Consider the following 12,235-nt stretch of genomic DNA (forward strand, 5'->3'; position numbering starts at 1 on the left):
AAGTGGCCTGTATTTAAATTTTTCAATCAACTAATTTCTTACCTATTTTTGTTGCCACCTGATCGTTATCTGCATTATTGGTTATGCCTTATCAAATAGGTAAACAAAACCCGAAGCACTTCAATTTCTCAAAAATTTATTGTTTCGATTTGATAATTGATAATGCTAATGGCACACTTAACCAGAATTATAATGTAATTAAAGATTGCGCCCTTGTAAGCCAGCTGATTAGCTGGCGGAAGCGCGTGAAAATGGGAATTAAAAATCGCTTGAACTTGAAAATGAAAGCATTGGTAATTATAAGGAAAATAATATTTTTTTTAAGCTAAGACTTTCACTAAGGCCCTCTGTAATTTGGTTACTGTGATTAGGAGTCGCTTGAAATTTCCGTTGTTGGCAACACGTAACTTTCGTAGCAAGTAGCGCATTCCTCAACTACTTAAGCCTAATCTAAACAATTGCCATTTTCCTTGGCTGCACCCGCAAAGTGTTGGCCTCAAGTGCAGTTGGTTCTGTTGCAGCAACGAGTTTCGTTTTCCTGCTGCTCCTAATGTCGTTTTTGTATTTCTCTCTTTTTTTTTTCTGTCACCTGTTTCAACACTTGAAATGTGACGGCAGCCGCCAAACAACCTAATTAGTATGCAAAACACATTAAGTGGCAGCCAACTACGTTGCCGCAGTACTCAGTACTCATGGCAAAAAAAAAAAGTACGAGAAAAGCAAAAATGCGGACGCGGAGTGGGTGGTGCTGTAGGATTACCTCGTCGGAGGCAGGCCATTGTTTTCGCAACCTACAAAACATTTCAAATGGAAATTTTTGCTACCGCCAGTGCGACGGGCTGTTGCGCCGGGCGATATTGACAACCTTCACCTTCATTGATGCCTATAATTAGTGCAGCGCACACAACAACAACATGAATTGGCAGCGGGGGGAATTTATCCGCCAGGGAGCTGTTTATTAATCATACGCCACGTTGACGCCGACTCAACGAGCCATCATCGTCATCGGGGAGTCCTTGGCTTGGTGTGTGCTAATTAAGCCTTCGATTAATTTACGCCTTTTGGCCTCAAACGTCAGTGTGAAAACAAAGAAAATTAAAAGCCCGCCGCTCGAACTTCAAAAGCCGGAAACGGAGCGAGCCTCTAACCTCAGCTCCCTCGGATTCTAGATGCTGCATCCCGGATCCTGGCTGCCGGATCCGGGTGTCTGCCTGTGCCCGAAAGGCAGTCCGGAATATGCGTTAATGATGCCATCGAGCCGTCAGAGTGGATGACACTGTCTGGGCTTAGTGGCTCCGTCCGTCTGCTCATCATCATCACGCTTTTCGGCGAGGACGTGGGCGTGGTCGTGGTCGTGGTCCTGGTCCCTTTGCCTGCGAAACATCAAAGCGTTGAAGCTTGGGAATTGTTGACACACCGGATGAGCAGAGCTCCATGCCGAGATCTTTGTGGGGTGTATCATTTCGTCCCACCTCGGCCTTTCTCCTTTTTTTTGTTTCTGTTAATACTCTGACTGCTGCGCTTACTGATAAGCTTTGGGATTTTATTATGACGATTTTTTGTTGCCATTTTCCCCCGTCAGTCTGCATTATTTTCTTTTATTTTTGGTTATTTTTGCCTGTGAGGCAAAATTCACTGCTAGGTACAGTGAAATTGTCACAATTTAGGGAAAGCATCCGGGTTTGAGGGCTATTTATGGGTTCCTGATTTGGGTAATTTAGTCCTGAATGGGTTTGCTATAAATAAAGCAAATGCCTTTGGGAAATTTTATTTGGCTATGATTTAACTTATTTTATTTTACCTCTGATTTCGCATGTGGCTGCTCTGCGAACGAAAAATATGATGCAAAGGTTTCAATTCGAATTTTAAAAATGATGATGAGGAGAATAATTGTAGAATTACCTATTTATGTTTTCATTCCCCGCATTGAGTAAAGGATCTGCTAAGAAACTTGTGTGGCTATAACCTTCCAATTCAATCCTTCTTCAAGTTTCTTAAACACAACCGAGAACCACAAACGTCTCAGCATACCTGACGCATTTTACCACCAAATCTAAATCCAAATCAAATCGAAATCAAAGCAGCCATCAGGTTGCTCATTGCGGCTAAATGTTCCAGCTGAAATAGAAATCCAGCCAGAGTCCACACAAAGGACCACATCTGTGGGTTGCTGGCTGGCTTGATGGGTGGCTGGTTGTGTGTGTGTGCTTTGAATTTGCGGAAATGAATTGGTATTTAATTAATAGTTTTACCCTGATTAATCTACCCCTTGCGCATCCGCCCCCATCATCATCGTCATCATCATCGCCAGCGAGAGCGTTGCGTAAGCCGCAAACCAGTGATCCCGCCCCCTTGGCCAACGCCACCCTCTCCAGTTGGCAAGTTCTTACAGTTCGCACAGTAATGCCGCATGTTGACCTAATGAAGTTGCCGTATAATTGTTGCTCAGACCGTCAGTCCCTTTCTCCTCCCCCTCCCACACCAAAAGGAAATCAAATTGAAATTAACGTACCATCGACAGGCGGCTCCGGCGGATAAGGGGGTGCAGTTTTTGGAAAAGGGAATCGGGTTCATCAGGGGCTTCATAAGCCCAGACTCCGTTCCTATTCCTATTCCTATTCCAGTTCCGATTCCTGTTCCTGCTGCCGCTTCTGCGGCCTGTTGTTGTTAATTTGATTGGATTCTGATGATGGGGCGGAGCAGTTGCAACGCCCACGCACACGTTTCCACATTCGCATTCGGATTCGAGTTCGGTCGGTTGGTCTATTACTTTAGTGCTTTAGTGTCCCGGCTTTGATTTTTCGCCGGATTCTCGTCTCAATGCGACGGGAGAAGGACACAACCCCTGCGAACTGGGAGCTGCTGTGCCTGTTTTGATTGTGTAATGCAATCACGTCGTTGTTTTGCTTCACTTTTTTCCCCCTTACACTTTTGGTACACTTGAAAAAATAAAAGCGAAAGGAAGTTCCTATCTGGCATTCGTATCTTCATTCTATTCTATTTGAAATTCGAGTCACTAGTGGATGTAGCATAAATCGTTCTTTTAAATTAGTCTTATAATGTGTAAATTCATAATAAATTTGACTAATTTTAGCTCAATACCTAGAAAGAAAATTGTGACATTTTAATATTCTAGATAGATTCACATTTCTCAGTGCATTCATGGGCTTAGGTAAGGTAAGTTAAGTAGGAGGGTCTCTGAATTTTAATTTTCGACAGCATTTTGAGCTGCGCACGAACAATGTGCGTAATCATACGTGATGATGTGATGTGCCCCAGTCCAGGATCTAGTCCTCCTGCTTGGACGCTCCTTGCGGATCTTGTTAGGTGGTGACAGGGAGTCTTCATTGTTGATGCCTCCATGGGAAGACATTGATGTGCCTGGCACTTCATGAAATTAATAAGTTGATATACTTGCGACTTCTGCTCGGCTGATTGTTCAATCTGCGGAAAGTGGAATGGGAGTGGAAATGGAGGCGTGTCCCACAACATGTGTACTTGAACTTGCCGCAAGGGTGACTGCTGCTGCCGCTGCTGCTTCATTAGTTAATAGTAATCAATGCAAAAGTTTTATGTTTTGTCTTTTTTACTTTTATTTTGCTGGGCATTACCCCCAAAAAATATGCATAAATGGAATGCAAGTTCACGGGGCAACCCTCTGGGTTCTACCCCTCTACGTTCTGGCGCGTTTCCTGCCGGCACACGCCGCTGCCGAAGCTTGAGCCTTCAGGATTCAGGATTCAGGATTCAGGACTCAGAACTCAGACTCAGACGCAGAGCGAAGGCAGCCTTCAGCCAGGATGCTGCTGTCTGCCGCTGCGCTGTGACATGCCACGCATTTAAACGTCACCGGAAGTCCTTTTGTTCTTGTGCCTCAGCGATGACGTTCCCGCCGATGTCTAACTGACTGACAGGCGATGCCAGGAGGTCCTTCTCCTGCCCCACAAAAACCCCCTGCCCAGCTCAATGGGCGCTCAACTGCCAGCAGAGTTCAAGTGTAAATGCGAAATTTATATTTAAAATAAAGTAAATGTACAGCTGAGCGTGACAACAGAAATGTACAGAACTTAGGCGTATAATTTACACGATGGAAAATATTTCACGCAAAGGTGTTAAATAAGGACAACGTCGAAGTATTAAATAAAGGATTTTAAAAAGTAGAATTCTGAAGACAATAATAAAATGATTCGATTACAGAAATGCCTTAGCTCTAAATGAAAAATTATCCTGAAAATTCTGATTTTACAAACCAAAGGATTTTACCATCCGCTGACTTTGGTATTCACAATTTTCACAGGCTTTTTCCTTTGGGAAAATCCCCATCCTGTCAGTTTTCCAATTGATTTTTGAGGTTTGGCTAGTCCTAAAATCGAGTAAAAATCAATCAAATCGTTCACATGCATTTTTCACATTACGATCGGGCTAAAGTGAATGATTGCGCATTATGTTAGAACCTATACACCTTAAGCAACATGACATTGGCATTATTTATTGTTTAGCCCCTCGCTGCCTGTGTGGGTGCAAAATGGGCTGACTGAGGGGTAGGATAAGAAAAAACGAGCCAGAAGGAAATGTCCCTGAATGCGGCTGTCAGTGACACAATTCGATGTCGGGAATAATGCGTCATTCGTCATTTGGCATTGTTCAACAACCCAGTCAACGAGTCCTTGCTTCCCAATCGAACATATTTCATGTGAATCGCCCCCGAGTACCTGAGCCTCAAAACTGAAACTCGGCCCAAAAGTCAAGCGTTGTTTGTTATTCTGGCCAGTTATCCGCATTTTCAACTTCACCTTTCTCTATTACTTGCAATTCCTTCTATTCCGTAATATATTGTGAAATTTCTAATGAATTGCCACTATGTTATTTCATTCATAAAAAAGAGAATCATTGGTTGCCGTTTGCTTTGATTTCACCTAATGTGATTCATGGAGTGCATAAGGTTGTATAGCCTTAATTGTTTCTAACGCTGTGAAGGGGATTAAAATATGTAAAATTTATGTAAGGAATATGTTATTAATGAGATAACTTGCCCAAATGTTCAGTTTTAAGAACCGTATTCAAATTATTTTCCTTAAAGGGAACTGATTCTTTTCCCTCTTTCCGGTTTCCACACAAAATGATCCCCCATTCAATTCCCAGGAAAAAATATCTCCTACAAAAAAAAGCTAGAAAAATGCAAATATAAATGTATAGCAGAACAACAATTACCATAAAAGTTGGCGGTTTACACCGACCCGCAAACAACAAACGCTGAAAAAAGAGGGAAAGCCCCTAAAGCCGTCACAAAGACTTTTGTTGGTGTTGGCCAAGTGGAAAACATTTGCCAGCCTATTCCGCGCTCGGCTTTGGGCCATTAGACCAGCAAATTGTTGGTAAAACAAGCGCAAACACCTTGGGAAGTTTATCCTGAAGGAAATGTATTGGGAAAAGTTTATATAGCGACGCCACATCGATTAGTTGTCTATAATTTTTCCGTTCACTGAATCGCAAAGTGCAAATAGAATGGCGAAAAAGAAAAGGGAAAACTGTAGTCGAATATTATACAAAAATTGCTGAAGATTTTGTGCTATAAGCTCAACATTTTTATCAAGATATTCACGATCGGAAAGAAAGCCTAAAAATATGCTTCAAACTCCTAATGTTCTAGTAGTATTCGAATATATTTTATTTTTAAACTTGTCTCTTGGAGGCTTACTTTCCCGTCAGATACTTTCAGATAGCCTGTCAGCTTTATCCGGCAGAAGTCAGCTTTGAACCTGAACTAACTTCCCGACTTTGTGCCGTCGAGGAGCTGAGACTCACTTGACTCTAAGCCTCCTATTCTGGCCCCGAATCTCAGCCGGCCCATAGGAATCCCGTCCCCGGAGTGACGAGTGGCCTGGAGTGCTCCGAGGGTCTGGGCCCGATACTTTGTTTAAGATTTTTTTGCAACCCCCAGCCAAGAGCAACGCCCATGCAGCACCACAGAGGGTAGTAGCACCAACATCACCTCCCCCAAGTGGAGTCTATGTGCAGACAGACATCGGATTGCTTCCAATTCGTCGCGCAGTCGGCGGTGCAAAGTATTTGCCAAAGGCATCATGAGTGCTGGGGATTAGTTCGCCCCATCCTCCGCCACTCTGGCCATCCAACCATCCAGGCAGCCACTTCACTCCAGGGATAGGATAGCGGATAGCTCAGGATGGGATCTTTTTCCTTCTTTATTTTTTCGCACAACCTTGGGAAAGCGGCTTTAAAGATGCGCCTGGGGGAAAAGGGCGCAAAAAATTAGTTAATACCGGAAGTCATCGCACTGTTTCGTGCATCCGCCTCAAGTCTGATTTGGGCTCTCATTCCCCTATATCCTTGTGCAGAGATTCTGCGCAGTCGAGTGGAAATTTTATGAAACTGTTGCCTGTCTGTCTGCGGTTTGGCCAACGATCTAAGGCTCTGGTGGTGGTGCCAAAGTCATAATTTATAATTTATTGGGCTGCGCATATTTATGTGCGTTTTATGGGTGCTAATTAGCTTGGCCTGAGACCAGGACCTCTTAGAGGTGGGAGTTCTCATATTCGCGCTCTGCGACTGACAGTGAAATACGGACTTTGAAAAGAAGAATATTTGAATAAATTTTAAAGGTACGTATGCCTCTATAAAATCCAGGCAGAGAGATTAATCTGTAGTAATCTGTAATAAAACCTTCTTACATTTTGAAGAATTAGATTTAATCAGTTGCTAAATTCAAAAGTGTTTTATAATAAAAAGCAACCTCTTCGAGAGTTTTTAAGAATGTCCATTTCCATGTCTTCAATTCGCGTGACTGAAATACCAATTTTAATAAGAGGTTCATAAAACATTGAAGGAGCCCTCCACCAAAATCTGTTTCCGTTGAAGACGGCTTTAAACCTAATTCGAAACGAAAACAGAAAATCAAAGGAACGCCAAATATTCATAAAGTGCCCACGAAGACATCTTGAAATTAATGCGCCGGTCAGAGGAGCGAAATTGGAGCAGGAACTGGGGCCAAGCGGAGCGAGGAGCACTTTCCAATTTTCATTAAAATAACAGAGTCCTGCCAGTCCTCAATTCTCGGTCCCCAAACCATGGAACCCATGGCCAGCATGGCGATTGGATAGCCACCCCCAGAAGAGTACTTTTTAGGGCGCAGGTTTTTCGGGGTTGAGTGGGGGGATGCAGATGGGGGTCGTCTACGTGATTGCTGGGCGATGGATGTCTGCCCTCGCCCCACAGTTCCAGCGATCTCGGGGCCTTCGTTCCATTCGTTAGTTCAACGCACACCCGGGAGTATGATGAAATTAAATTGGGGAAACTTTGCTGCCAGTCGTCGTCTGTCGTTCGCTGGTCCTGGTCCCTCAGCTCCTGCTCCTGCTCCTTCTGCAGTTGATGATGATGATGGCGATGGCGATGACGATGATGGCTGCCATCGCCAGAGCAGCTACATACATCCACAACCCGGCAGTGAGTCTGGTGTCCTTCTGTTTTTGGGCTGCTTTCAGAACTCGTCCTGCTCCGACTGCCATATTTTATATGTACACAAACATGCACGTATATATATGTGTATATTCTGCGTTATTCTGTTCCTGAAACATTTTCACTGCAAACGAAAGCGAATGTAGATTTTTTCAACGTTTCCCTCTGATATGTTTAAAAATTTAAACTTGTCGCTGTGGACTCCCCCGTTTTCTTGTTGGTTGTTTTAAGCTTTTTACCTGGCCCCACTTCTCTGCAGCTGCCTCTTGTTGCGAAAATTTAATCAGTTGCCAAAGTTTTGCAATTTTAATTAAATTCTCCAAATTGGTTTTGACTGCTCTGCGCTAAAGTTTTTCATTTTCATTGTCGCCCGTTCGTTCATTCGCTCGGTTTTTCTTGCCGCTTTTCATTCTCCATGCCCACCTCCATTCCGCCCCCTTTGGCCCTCTGTCATCGGTTCTGGTTTAGAGGTTATCCAAATTGGCAACTTTGTAGGTAGACGAGCAAAGTTTTAATTGTTTAAGAAATGCACCCAGAAGTGCACACGCAAAATAATTGCACCTAGAGAATGTTAAATTTAATGAAAATACATATTAAATAGTGTTTTAAAAATTTTGTTGTTTAAATTAGACCTATAAATTTTTTTAAATTGGAAATTCGGAAATTTCAATACAAACTATGCAAATTAATTGTTAGTCACTTACGCTCTTAAAAATAATAGACTTTTGTTTTCTAAGAATTTCAAATTTATAAAAAATATTTAAAAAATTGTTTAATTTGGTATATTTATTACTTTTGTATAATATTATAAATAGATAGTAAAAAGTAAATGTTAGTACCAAAGAAAATTTCCCAGTGTACGCCATCCAGAACTCCGTGGAGTGCAAAGAAATGATATAAAAAAGTTTTTGCTCATTTAATGTCGCCATTTTTGCTGGGTATATAGGGACATAAACTATCGTCGCCTGCAATGGATGCCCCTCCCCCAATTCACACCGCCCCCTTCCATTGCTGATGGAAAACAAAAACAAGAAGAAGCAGCAAAAGAAGAAGAAGTAGATGGGATCCAACACAAAAACGCCATTTAGCGCACAGGAAACAGTTTTAAAAGCGCGACAGGCGACGATGGCGATGGCGACGTCGCGTCGCTAGGAAAACCCAGGGAAAACCCACGGAAAATGGCGGGTTGTGGGGGAGTGGGTCGTTACTGGCCAACGCAATTGCGTTTAATTGCAAACAACAAAAAAAATAAGCGAAAATATAATGTGAAATAGTACAGAAATGAGGCAGCGTCTGGTAGACAAATTACAAGTGGACCCTCGCACCCAAATATACAAAGTGAAAAACTTATGTTTCGGCCGCCTTTGTCTTGGCAAATTACCAAATGGATGCTAGCTCTTCACAAACTGTTTGAATTTCTACCTTTTTACTCGGCCCAATGCACAAAATAGATCAAAATCAAAGCGGATCGCTCCATCCTAATTGCGTGACATCAAATGGGTCAGTTGACTTAGTGATGTCAGCATATACAAAAACATGCGATAGTTATTGATCATGTTTACTGGAAAAAAGGATTTCGAAATAATGCCTGAATATTGACGTCAGGCATTTGATAAGTAGTATTTGCTGAATCGTATTTTCTGTTTTGGAACAAGGATTAGTTTAATTTCAGTCCATTTTTGCGACCACAATAGGTCGATTAGACTAGCTCCTTTTTGCAGGACATTCGAATTTTTGCAGGATCCGATCGCCATTCGAATCACGCATCACTAGCACATCCGATTGAAATATGTTAAATCAATCGCACGGGGATGGTATTGCATATGGACGTTCTTCTTATCAACTGTGGTCTATCGCTGGGATGGTTTCCAAGGACACGGGCTCTGAAATAGGGGGGAGTGGGTCAGCGCTACGGAAGCGCGAAGATTAGTTGATTGCATCAATATGCTAGCCGTCCGACTCGATTCACCCTCACGTTTCGTAACTCGGCCGTGGGCTTTATCTCATCGTTCATGCGAATCCGAAATTAAATTATCTCCCAAACTGCCAACAGACGTCGAATTGGAGGACAACCCTTGTTTCAAAAGTCCTGTCGTCCCCCCGCCACTCTGCAGCTTTTATTCCAATCAGATTGTTTCCGTGGCTGCCCTCTCGTCCTTCGTCCTTCGTTCTCCATCTCACTGGCTCGCTGTGTGTGTGGGTGTGTGTGCCTCAAATAGGCTTTTTACTTTGTCGCTGAGCTGCGCCTTGCAGATTGAATTCGAATTAATGCCTTTGACCCGCCCCGCAGCAACCTCATTACCATCACCCCCTCGCCAGGAATTACAGCAGAAACATCATCACCATCATCATCATCAGCAGGAACATCATCCTCGTTCCACACGGCTCGATTTGGTCCGGGTCCTCGGCTTTATCCCCCCATCCTTCTGTCTCTCTCCTTGCGGCGCGTGTTCGTACGCCTGATTAACATATGTCAACAGTATTATATAAAGTGGTATTTTGGGCCTCATTTCGGGGGAATTGGAATTGGAACTCGGATTTGGCACTGCGTTTGCGACTCAGATTCAGATTCAGATCCGGTACCGTACTCGGACCAGGGTCTGCTCAAAGGCGGCACATGTTGCTCACGAAATTCAATTATGGCAGCACTTGCTTATTTTGGTAAGAAATTAACTTGTAGATTAAAGGAAGGAAAGCCTTTCCGATGGGGGAGAAAGAGTTACTCGCAAATCTGGTGACTTAATGGAATTTCCAATTTAGCTGTAGGCATAGTGCTTGAATGGGAAACTGGGTTAAAATCCAAGGTTTGTTAGGCAATATTCGAAGGGAAAACGGACGTGACTTCATGCATACTATTAAATCATTTTTGGACTTATATGAGCTTTGATATACTTAACTTATGTCAACACTTCAATAGATTCAAGAGTCTGTTTTAAAAGTTATCTAAGAATACAAAATATCAAGAGCTTTGTTTCACAATCATCATGTTTGTTTATTGAACTTGCAGATTTGCACATAAATAACCCTTTTCAAAATAACCACCTACTGGTTCGACTCTTTCAGTTCTGAACACCGATTTCAATAACACCCAAATCGGTTGAACTTTAACTTGAAACTTGCTCACTGAAACTTTTATGCAAAAAGATGGAAAAAGGAATTTATGGTCGCAACATCGATACACACTCCCTGCTGAATAAAGGATTGCACTTGAAATTGCTATCATCCTTTGGCCGGCGGTCAACCACCAATAAACCCGCCCAGTCCCCTCGAAATGCAAATGAACAGCCGCCATCATCGCCTCGACCCACTACACCTACCCACTCGAATGGGATTCATCACGGAAAAATAAGGGGAGCGCCAATAACTCGTCTTTTACAGGTCCAAGGAGCAGGGGTGTCCGCTGCAATAAATCAGGGCTCCAATAATTGAGTGGCGCACGAGCGGCTTGTAGAGTGGGTGGTGGCTTCGGTGGCTTTGGTGGTGCTGATGTTTCCACGGTGGGTGGTGGGTGCTGCTGGCACTGGACTGGGGTGCATGCAAAGGGCCAACAAGTGTAGTGGAGCTGGGGTATCGCGTCTGCCCGGTCGTCTGGTCAGCGTGGCCAGACACTCGACTTGATTCAATGAGTTGCCCGCTGGCTCGCTGGTTTCGAGATTTTTTGGCTTTAACCCGTTTCAGACGGCTGGCCTTTTAATTAGGCTCGTAATTTGCGAAATATTTCCACGTGATGTTCAAGTGGACTGGCTGGCAAAAGGCTGGCAATCCATGCCTAAATGCGAGTTAAACCATCAATGCACTCGGAAAAACAGAACGAACAAAAGCTCAAATGAATTACAAAGTAGTTAAAATATATTTTTAAAAACTAATCTGTTGTTTTTAAAGAATTTCATAAATTTTTAAAAATTAAACAAATTTGCATTTGGTTATACAGCCATTGCCATTTTGTTGAATTTCTGGACTGTATATGGGTTTTTGATTCAAGTGTGGCGAGAGCGGAATCATTCACCCACATTTCCCTCGTGGAGAAACAATGATGGGTAATAGAAGCTAGTCCTTATTATGAGTGCTACACCCGTGTGCACTCGAGAGCCAGGCAAAGGGTTCATCATCATCATTCGTCGTCGTCGTCCTCGTGATCAACAACAACGTTGTGGTATTTTCTTCGCTGACGAGTTTTGTCTCAGGACTAAGGACATGGAGAACCAACTGGGGCAGTCATTCCAGCAATCCTTCAGCCAGCCGCACTTGAAATTTTTGTGGTTGTTGTTTGATTGAAGCAGCTCAAGCCGTTTGCAACGGAAGTGTGTTTGATTAAACGCAAAAGGACGAAACAGGAGTGGCGGGAGATGGATCGCAAGTGGCTCAGTAATAGAATGGTGGGAACGGGCAAAAAACAGGGGAACAGGTTAAAAGGGTCCCGAGGACCTCTTCTTGTAGAGCAGTGCTTTAAATCGCAGGTATAATACACTCAGATACGATTTAAGATTAGGGTAGTGAATTAGAATAGAAGGATAGAGATATAAACAAGTTTAATTTCATATTACACAGTTCGGTTACCTTACGATCGAAATCTTAAGACCATTAACAAACTTGTGCTCGATAATATATTTGCCACTTTATGCTTTTGGGATTATAGTTTTTAAATCTGATCCCTTTATTTTAATGGCACATATGTTGTTAGGAGCAATAGTGGCAGCAATAGATAGGTTATCGATTAGTGGTTAACGCCTTGCTGGGGTACAACCTCGTCGTGTCCCTGCAG

The sequence above is a fragment of the Drosophila simulans genome, chromosome 2L (assembly GCF_016746395.2).
Source record: "Drosophila simulans strain w501 chromosome 2L, Prin_Dsim_3.1, whole genome shotgun sequence".
Lineage (NCBI taxonomy): Eukaryota > Metazoa > Arthropoda > Insecta > Diptera > Drosophilidae > Drosophila > Drosophila simulans.